This window comes from Scyliorhinus canicula, chromosome 18, assembly GCF_902713615.1.
Source record: "Scyliorhinus canicula chromosome 18, sScyCan1.1, whole genome shotgun sequence".
Taxonomy (NCBI): Eukaryota; Metazoa; Chordata; class Chondrichthyes; order Carcharhiniformes; family Scyliorhinidae; genus Scyliorhinus; species Scyliorhinus canicula.
This window is the reverse complement of record NC_052163.1, coordinates 101,998,023-102,006,908: the sequence shown is the minus strand read 5'-3', so window position 1 is coordinate 102,006,908 and position 8,886 is coordinate 101,998,023. Positions and strand designations below refer to the sequence as shown.

General features: G+C 45.7%; 1 protein-coding gene across 1 annotated transcript in view; it reads left to right on the top strand.

Annotated features, from left to right (window-relative positions):
- The first annotated feature begins 5,704 nt into the window (after positions 1 to 5,704).
- LOC119953594 (A disintegrin and metalloproteinase with thrombospondin motifs 6-like) overlaps positions 5,705 to 8,886 on the top strand; it is a 167,282-nt gene continuing 164,100 nt past the window's right edge. Inside the window, exon 1 of the mRNA XM_038778003.1 lies at positions 5,705 to 5,740. The gene's annotated coding sequence lies outside the window, so the exon portion shown is untranslated. The remainder of the gene's footprint in view (positions 5,741 to 8,886) is intronic.

Below are 8,886 nucleotides of genomic sequence, written 5' to 3'. Positions count from 1 at the left end.
TAATTTAGCATGGTCAATCCACCTAATCTAAAGTCCTAATCGACTTCATCTTTGGGTCTTGAACTAAATGGCTAGTTTGATAGTTGATATGTTGGTTTTAATTTTCCAAAATTCCCTCGATTGGGGGAAGGTCCAACTGGATTGGAAAATAGTGAATGTAACTCCTTGATCCAAAAAGGGATGGAGACAAAAAGCAGGAAATTACAGGCCAATTAGCTTAACATCTGTCATAGGGAAAATGTTGAAAGCTATGATTAAGGATGTTATAGCAGGACACTTGGAAATATTCAAGGCAATCAGGCAGAGGCAACTGGGTTTGTGAAAGGGAAAGTGTGTTTCACCAATTTATTGGAACTCCTTGAAGAAGTTACATGTGCTGTGGATAAAGGGGACAGTACTTAGATTTTTCAGAAGACATTTAATAAGGTGCCATATTACAGGTTATTTATTGATGGGCATAAAATTACCGGATTGCTGAAAAAACACATTTGGTTGTCTAATCTTCTGTTGGAAAGGAATTCTGCTGTCCTTACCTGGCTTGGTCAATATGTAACTCCAGATACACAGTATTGCGATTAACTCTGAGCTGCCATCTGAATTGACCTCTCAGGGCTATCGGTTATATAGGAGTGACAGTGAATGTTGGCTTTAGAGTCATAGAGTTGTACAGCACGGAAAGAGGTCCTTCAACCACCGTGTCTGCACTGGCCATGAAGGCAAAGGCAGAATTCTCCCAAAAAATGACGAACGGCATGATTCTCCCACCAAAGGGAAAACCAAGAGTGCTCTCCGCTGGTGCTAGGAGTGACCCTGTCGTGCCAGTCAAAGGCACATTGGGCGAGATTCTGTGATCACATTTCTCGACAGCGTCAACATGGCCTCAGGATCAGCAATTCTGGCACCTACAGGGGACCAGAACAGCACTGGAGCGATCCACTCTGCCCCAGCTGCTGATCCTGGCATAAACTGGGCGCCGCAGGGTCCGCGCATGAACCGGCGCCAACATGCACATGCGCAGTGGCTCCCTTCTCCGTGCCGGCCCCGCGCAACATGGCGCAGGCGCGGATGAAAGGATGCTCCGAGCCAGAGAGGCCGGCCCGCCGATCGGTGGGCCCCGATCACGGGCCAGGCCACATCGGATGCCCCCCCCCCCCCGCCCCCCAGGGTTCGAACCCCTCTCCCACCCCCACAGGCCACCCCGGACCCTTCCATGCTGAGGTCCCACCAGCTGAGAGCAGGTGTGGACGGCGCCGGCGGGACTCGGCTTTTTTGCGACAGCTGCGCCCGTCCCGGGCCGAGATTCACCAGGGGGGCCCCGTTTAGCGGCCCCCGAGTAGCACCGCGGCAACTACGCCGGCGCCAATGCCGCAGATCCTACACTCTGCGGAGAATCGGCGCGGGGCAGCGTGGCACGATTCACGCCAGTCGTGGGGATTCTCTGGTCCGGCCCCGGGCTGAGAGAATCCCGCCCACAATGTGCTGCCCCCACACCTGCTCTTTCAAGGAAGCACTTGAGAACAAAGAGACAGATTCTTTAAAAAGCTACCATTAGAAAACCAGCTGCTCCCCTGAGTAAATAGATTCCTGATGGCTATATAAATGATCTTCACCCCCCCCCACTTTGAAACTGCCTTGACCTGTCAATCAAAAGGTTTTTACGAGACGATGTTGCATAACATTGAATGCATATAATGCAGCTCAAAGCTTTTCGCCTTCTAGGTATACAAACAGACATCAATACATTAAAGGGAAATGAAATGACTGTGAGAAAACCATTTCAAATGTTTCCACCATATTAAAGGGAACACTTCATCTCACAGATCTTTGAACTTGCCATATTGACAGAATGTTTAATGGGTTTAGGGGTACAGATAGGAACACTCTCAGAGAACTTTAATTTTGAGATACTGACTGACTGTTTCAAGGTTTAAAGGCTGCAGATGGAGAGACCAGCTGAACAGCCACCATAACGGGAAAGACCCCTGACATAAAAACCTCCAGTCCTACACAAGCCCCCTCACTCCCACCTCATGTGAAGGCCCCCCTCAAACCCAGGAGGCAATTGGAAGGAGGACTCACCACATTGCCAACCCTCAGTCTGCAAGCTGCCAGGTAGGTCACCGTTTCTCACGACTTCGCACCAATTCACGCCAGTGGGATTTTCAGCTGGGAGTGCTGGAGCAGCGCAGGAGTCGGGTGAATTAACCGTCCTGACTGTAAATTACATGCAAAAAAGCTCTAGTGAGCTACTTGCATGTTCCTGCTGGGTCTGGGCGGGTAACTCATCGGGGCCTAAGGGGCAGGCTGCTGAGACTCGGAATGGGTTTCACAACTGGCATTAAACCCATTTTTGGTCCCATGCCCGATTCAGCAGGCCATCGGGATTCCCTACGCTGGCGGGCGGCCCCGGAGAATCCTGACCTTAGTGTCATTTTCAGCAGGATAAATGGTGAGAATCCCATTGGCTGTTCCAGCATGATTCCCATCGCAATCCACTCACATTTGTTTGGAGCTTGGGGAGATTCCTGCCGGGATGGAGACGTGGGGCACCCTTTTCCATCTCCAGACAGCCCTATAGCCCACGACTTCCTCCCCCACTCACCGGCAGCGCCCTCCCCCCCCCCACCCCCCCCCCCCCCACCCCCCTCCCCCCCCCATCTGCAGGAATCAATTTTTAATTCCTCTCTGGCCATGGAGGAGGTGTCAGAACACTGGAGAATAGCTAATGTGGTCCTACTATTTAAGAAAAGTTGTAGCGATAAGCCTGGAACTACAGATCAGTAAGTCTCACATCAGTGGTAGGGAAACTATTGGAGAAAATTCTAAAGGAGGGAATCTATCTCGCCTTGGAGATGCAAGGTTTCATCAGGAATAGACAGCATGGCTTTGTCAGAGGGAAGTCATACCTAACAAACTTGATTGAATTTTTTGAACATGTGACCAGGTATATAAATGAGGGTAGTGCAGTTGATGTAGTTTGCATGGATTTCAGCTAAGCTTTTGACAACGTCCCACATGGAGACATATACAGAAGGCAAATACACATGGGATACAGGGAAATTTGATCAAGTAGATTCAAAATTGGCTTAGTTGTAGGAGACAGAGAGCGATGACAGATGGCTGCTTTAGTGACTGAAAGCCAGTGTCCAGTAGCGTACCACAGGGATCTGTGCTGGGTCCCCTATTGTTTGGCATTTAAATAAACAACATAGATGACTATGGGCAGCATGGTAGCATGGTGGTTAGCATGCTTCACAGCTCCAGGGTCCCAGGTTCGATTCCCGGCTGGGTCACTGTCTGTGCGGAGTCTGCACGTCCTCCCCGTGTGTGCGTGGGTTTCCTCCGGGTGCTCCGGTTTCCTCTCACAGTCCAAAGATGTGCGGGTTAGGTGGATTGGCCATGCTAAATTGCCCGTAGTGTAAAAGGTGGGGTTAAGGGGGGGTTGTTGGTATGCGGGTATGGGGTGGATACGTGGGTTTGAGTGGGGTGATCATTGCTCGGCACAGCATTGCGGGCTGAAGGGCCTGTTCTGTGCTGTACTGTTCTATGTTCTATGACTGTGTGGGAGGTACGATCAGTACGTTTGCGGATGACACAGAGTAGCCAGGTTGTTAACAGTAAGGATGAGTGCCTTGGTGGGACCTCATAGAGACTTATAAAATTCTCACAGGATTAGACAGGATAGATGCAGGGAAGATGTTACCAATGATGGGTGTGTCCAGAACCAGGGGTCACAGTCCGAGGATTCAGGGTAAACTATTTCGGACAGAGATGAGGAGACATTTCTTCACCCAAAGAGTGGTGAGCCTGTGGAATTCATTACCACAGGAAGTAGTTGATGCTAAAACATTGAATATATTCAAGAGGTGGCTAGATATAGCACTTGGGCAGAATGGGATCAAAGGCTATAGGGAGAAAGCAGGATTAGGCTATTGAGTTGGATGATCAGCTGTGATCATGATAAATGGCGGAGCAGGCTCGAAGGGCCAAAAGGCCTCCTCCTGCTCCTATCTTCTGTACATCTATGTTACAGGAAGATATAGACGGGATGGTCAAATGAGCCGAAAAGTGGCAGGTGGAATTTAACCCTGAAAAGTGTGAGGTGATATACTTTGGAAGGAATAATGTTACAAGGATAAATTCAATAAATGTCCTGAGACTGGGAAGTTCTGAGGAACAAAGGACTTTGGCATGTTTGTCCATAGATCTCTGGAGGCTGAAGGGCAGGTTAATAAGGTGGTGAAAAGGCATATAGGACATTTGCATGGTACGGTAGCATTGTGGATAGCACAATTGCTTCACAGCTCCAGGGTCCCAGGTTTGATTCCAGCTTGGGTCACTGTCTGTACGGAGTCTGCACGTCCTCCCCGTGTGTGTGTGGGTTTCCTCCGGGTGCTCCAGTTTCCTCCCACAGTCCAAAGATGTGCAGGTTAGGTGGATTGGCCATGATAAATTGTCCTTAGTGTCCAAAATTGCCCTTAGTGTTGGGTCGGGTTACTGGGTTATGGGGATCGGGTAGAGGTGTTGACCTTGGGTAGGGTGCTCTTTCCAGGAGCCGGTGCAGACTCGATGGGCCGAATGGCCTCCTTCTGCACTGTAAATTCCGTGATAATCTATGATAATCTATGATTTGCCTTTATCAATTAAGGCATAGATTACCAAAGCAGGGAAATCATGTTGGAGTTGTATAGAACTTTGGTGAGGCCACAGCTGGAGTACTGTGTACAATTTTGATTGTCACATTATAGGAAGGATGTGATTGCACAGGAGGGGATTTTAGCATTGCAATTTCTACAGGTATTCATTATACAATTTTAATGAAGCATGTATTACAGCATGGGCAGCACGGTAGCACAGTGGGCAGCACAGTTGCTTCACAGCTCCAAGGTCCCAGATTCGATTCCCGGCTTGGGTCACTGTCTGTGTGGAGTCTGCACGTTCTCCCTGCGTGTCTGCATGGGTTTCCGCCGGGTGCTCTGGTTTCCTCCCACAATCCAAAGATGCGCAGGTTAGGTGGATTGACCATAATAAATTGCCTTTAGTGTCCAAAAAGGTTAGGTGAGGTTACTGGGTTACGGGGCTAGGGTGGAGGTGTGTGCTTAAGTAAGGTGCTTTTTCCAAGGGCGGGTGCAGACCCGATGGCCTTATGATTCTATGAGTATATTAAATATAGGTAGAAGGATTTTGCTAAAAATGTGTTGCCTGATTATGAAAAGTAGAAACATTTTAAAACTTCTGCTAGCCTTACTAGATTGGAAAGTACGGATTGCCAATCAGTACCTTGTTCTGCCCCCCCCCCCCCCCCCCCCCCCACCGCCCCTCAGGTGAAGGGGACATCCTGAAATCCACTCAATAACTGCTCTTTTGTCAGGTATCTCTCCCCCACTCCCAGTGAAGCTGATAATGTTGAAGTTATTGGTAAAATATTGCCAAATGGATCAGTCAAACACAGCGGGGGGGGGGGGGATGAAAGATCGACCCATGAAGGATTTTCGTGTTGCTCTCGTGACGTCATGACGTTAAATGTGGTTTATTTAAAGTTGTCAGGATAAGGATGTGAGGGAACCATTCCCACACTAGGCGGACCCCTTCATTGCTCCAACTGGCGTGTTCCATAGAAGTCTCCTCGCAAAGTCTTTCAATGTGACAGTTCAACACTTCTGAACCTGGACAAAAAAAACCTGTGCAGAAACTTCAAACAATACTTGGACTGGAAGAAGAAGCAAGAGACGCCAAAAAGGTGGAGAATGTCGCGCTGTCCAATTCAAACCTCCTAACATTTATTCATGTCAGAATATTGCAGAGTCTCAGCTCATACCTTTCTGTGAACTGCAGTTAACTTTGCTATTCCTGTGAAAGTCAGTGTCGCGACACTTAACTGATTGTAATTTTTTTTTTGAAAGAAAACAGCCTTGTGATTTCAGTCGTTCTGGGGAATTATTATATATGTGAAGGCGAGGTGCTGCCGGAATTATTTCTTTCAAAACAGGAGTTCAGGTGAATTTTAGTGCTGGAGATTTGAAACTGCCTGTCCCTTCTGATGGTACCTATTAAGTTTATGGCCGAGCATTGTACAATAGTCCTTTTCATGAATTCTCAAAAGTCAACCGGAGCTCGTTAGCTGTTGAAAAAGAGCGAGAGAGAGAGAGAAAAAACTAAATAGACCAGTATTCACTTTTTGTTTGTAATTCTGCAAATGCGTTCAGGGAAACCGGCAAGAACCTCTGGTGGCAGAAAGCCAGGTAGTCTGGATCACGTTTGACTTGTGCCAAACGTTTCATACTCCTGTCTGGGAATGGGTCGAGGAGTATTTTATTTTATATATGTTATATTGTAACATGAGGCATCTACCGAAATATTCCTCAGGTGCTGGTGGTACAGTTTAGGCTTTTGACTATTGTCCTTGGGGGTGTGATGGGTTCTGAAAATAGTGGGAGATTTACAAATCCCAATCTGAAATGTAATCAGCACATCAGTGTGATTTTATTGGGATTATATTTAGACCTGCATAAAGAAGCAGTATTTCAATTATTTAATACTTTGTCCAATGCTTACAAATGTATATATAATTCAAATAATTGTGAAAATGCAAAGATAAAGCATTTTAAAGTACAGGTTCCACAAATAAATGCCCTTTAGTCGAGTTTTGAGGCAGAATGGGGAAATATGTATCTCGGGGTGAATGCCAAAGCAACTTTATTATATTTGAAAATCACTGCACATCTTTATAAAAATACTAAAAGAAAATGCCCAATTTCCACTTCATTCTCTGGGAGGCCTCTTGGAACTTGCCTTCTCAGACAAATTATTTCTCCATCTGCTCCCCATTACCTTCAGATACAGCTGGCTGCCAGCCACCAGCTGGGACTTAACACAGTTTTGTCTGTAAATGTGTTGTTTCAAGTTATTTACCATTATGATCATTTTTCTTCAGGTCCTTTCAGTGTCTGCTTTTTTTCTTTTTAGCTATATAAGCATGATTTCTAAATATAATTCAGAAATATGCTTGACTAGGCTTTATTTTTACATGCCTGTTTTTATGGAGATGAGATGCAGAAGAAAAAGGCAAGTTCATCTTTGACGGCCTGTAACAGTTACCAGCAGTTCTGGAAACTGTCTAGTGGGGGGGTCAATGCTTCTGACTTTGTGGCAAAATCTTCATAACAAAAGGTTACTCAAGGTGTCAGTCTTCAAATGCAGCCAAGTCTAAATGCACTACAGTGGATCCACAATTCCACTTGGGAAAGGGATATTCAATTCGCCTGGGTCACATTTAAGTGACTCTTTAAATCAGTGTTCAGATCATCACCACTGCAAAGGCTTCCCTTTTAAATTGCTTACTTAACAAACAAGATTAATTCTTATTCCTACAGATGCAGCTTTAAAATTGTCTACTGGGGAGTGTGTTTTAGAATGTTATACATGGCACACTCTTTAGAGTTCATTGTGAAGTATTTGGTTTCTATGAATTATATCCATCTGCCAGATTTCTTAGAAGAAAAAAGATTTTACGTCTGCACAAAATTCCCCAACCCATGTAAATGCAGGATAATTAGCTTTCCCCAGAAGTAATTAGCTTTGGTTTAAGGTATAATTTGTCAATTTTATCAAAAGAAGACGTGAGTAAAATGGCATGTAATGTTGTGGGGCTGGGTGGGGGAGGGGGGGGGGGGGAAGAAAAGTTCTAATGTACTATTTCTCCATGTTTGGTGCTGCTCTGGGACTTCCTGCTCCTCCGAAAATGGGCTAATGAATATTAACAAAAAATAAGTGAGAGGCAAAGCAGATTTTGTCCTTAAGACCAAGAATTAGGAACGTAAGCAGCATTCTGGATACTGCAGCCAAATAAAAAAAAGCTCCACATCAGAACTGCAATTAATGAGTTCAGCGAGAGAATAGAATTTGTAGCAATAGCAACATAAGTGACCAGCACACAGGAGTTTTATTTTATTGTCAGAAACCATGAGTGCAGTGACCTTTCCAATTATATCACACTGGAGTGAAAGGGGGCGGTGACCTGGGAGAACTGAGGATACCAGACTTACAGCAAGCATTGCCCTCAGTAGAATATTACCACAACAGGTAGCAGGACATAGGGCTAAGGATCTGCCTTTCGAGAGAGGCCGTGACTGAAATGTGTTGCTTCGTCAACAAACGGCTGCAGGCGCAGTCAGCAACAGCACACCCACAAGAACAATGTCCACTCCAGTTGCAGTAGGGATAGGAGAGATGATTGGAGACATAGAAAACGCTGTATGTCAAACTCACCTGAATGTACATCAGTGGTCTGTTTTGCTATATATAGACCTTGTAGGCTTAATACTAGAACAGAGCCACATGTTGGAACCGAACTGTTACTGACGTGAATTTCACTTAGCTGCTCTTATGGCCTGTGATGTATGATCACTGTTGGCCTGTGTGATCGTAGAAGGTGGGCATTTATTAGCTTTCGGCAATTCACCTTCATAGATGCCTGTGAGTATTCTCCAACCAGTTGAAAATGACCAGAATGTTTGTGTTTATTATCCACAGCGCCACGTTTGTTAAAGCATTTATAAGAGACAATGTCACTGTGTCTACGATCTACTCCACTGAAGATTCAACAGAGATATTTCCATTTGGTTAATGGTAGATTACAATGCAGATAAATTATTCTTGGCGTTGCTCATAGGAGCTGGCAAACTGTATCTGGGTGTTTAGCTCTTCTACATTTCCCCACCAGCAACCTATGTAGTGTGGAGGAAGGCAAATGACACCTACAGTACAGTCCTGATGCTTTCACAGCCTCTGTGAAAAGTCACACATGATACTTGGTCTGTACCATTGACATTAACTACCTCTACAACTACCTAATAACCAGTGCTTCAAGACAAATTGGGTGGAAAT